The 1,391-nt window shown below is 42.1% G+C and overlaps 1 non-coding gene across 1 annotated transcript; it reads right to left on the minus strand.

The window, feature by feature from the left end:
- Positions 1-330: 330 nt before the first annotated feature.
- On the minus strand, positions 331-438 carry LOC116150600 (U6 spliceosomal RNA). Its single transcript, XR_004134333.1, has one exon. It is a non-coding gene; the product is annotated as a U6 spliceosomal RNA (small nuclear RNA).
- Between the last annotated feature and the right edge of the window lie 953 nt (positions 439-1,391).

Consider the following 1,391-nt stretch of genomic DNA (forward strand, 5'->3'; position numbering starts at 1 on the left):
ATATGAGCAATCTCATATGGTATTTTTCTTTCTCTTTTTGGCTTACTTCACTTAGAATGACATTCTCCAGGGACATCCATGTTGCTGCAAATGGCGTTATGTTGTCGTTTTTATGGCTGAATAGTATTCCATTGTATAAATATACCACAGCTTCTTTATCCAGTCATCTGTCAATGGACATTTAGGCTGTTTCCATGACTTGGCTATTGTAAATAGTGCTGCTATGAACACTGGGGTGCTGGTGTCTTTTTGAATTAGGGTTCATGAAGGCTTAATTTAAAATAAACAAACCGTTCAGATGATACATCAACTCAGAGGAACATTTTACTAAAAAGTATTAAACACTTTGTGAATCTGCACGTCACTCTTGTGCAGGGGCCATGTTCACCTTTTCTGTACTGCTCCAATTTTTAGCATGTGTGTTGCTGAAGTGAGCACCAGATGTTACATTTATAACTCAAGATTACTTGACATCACAGAATCACAGAACAAGAGATCTAAGAGTCACTTCGAGGTTTTCAAATGTTTGTTCTACAAGTGAGCAGGCTGAATCCTAGGTTAGGTCAGGAAACTGGGACTAGCTTCCGAAGCCTTCCTCAGAGCCACTGATGATAGAAAACAAACTGAGCCCTGAAAACGAACACGCTCTGGGAAACTTGTTTCAAAAACAGTGGTCCTCCCCACCCAGAAGAAAACCACACAGTGGTCTCCAGCCCCACTTTATCTCCTTCCCACTTGCAAGAAGCAGTGACCTTGATTTTTGCCCCCATCTCCAAATCTCTGCTACTTGTTCATCAGTCATGGTGAAGTGTTACCTGTTGTCTTATCACTGTGGAAGACGCTGACTGAACCCTCTTTCACTACCATCAATACCCCCCACCCCAACTCCTCTGCCTCTCATATGGTCACACAGTGTATTTAGTGACTAATCCACATTTCCATGACTAGGATGATGAAACGTGCCAATCACAGCTGAGCCACATAGGGACTTTTCCTTTCTTGCTCATCTTAGGATTCTTTTTCGAATCAGTATGCCCTTTTCCCCTGTACAATCATTTAGTCAATGCTGAACTCCGCTTCAGTTATGTAACTTTTCCCTCAAAGTCTTCAAACACATCAGTCACTCTGCTTCGTCTTGGAAACACACCTCTGGTCGCCTCCATCTGGCCCAGTGGTTCCCAACGCAGTCACCTTGGTGATTCCCCCACCTTCCTCTCTCTGAGGTAAATTCCTCATTTGGTTAAGCAAGAGCTTCCCAATAAAGGAAACATAGGCAGATTTTTTGAGAACTTGCATGTCTGGAAACCTTTTAATTTTACCTACGTTTATACCAGTTGAGGTTTGAGACCATTTTCTTTCCGAATTTTGAAGGTACTGATCCATCTCTTCTA

The sequence above is a fragment of the Camelus dromedarius genome, chromosome 26, assembly GCF_036321535.1.
Source record: "Camelus dromedarius isolate mCamDro1 chromosome 26, mCamDro1.pat, whole genome shotgun sequence".
Classification (NCBI taxonomy): domain Eukaryota; kingdom Metazoa; phylum Chordata; class Mammalia; order Artiodactyla; family Camelidae; genus Camelus; species Camelus dromedarius.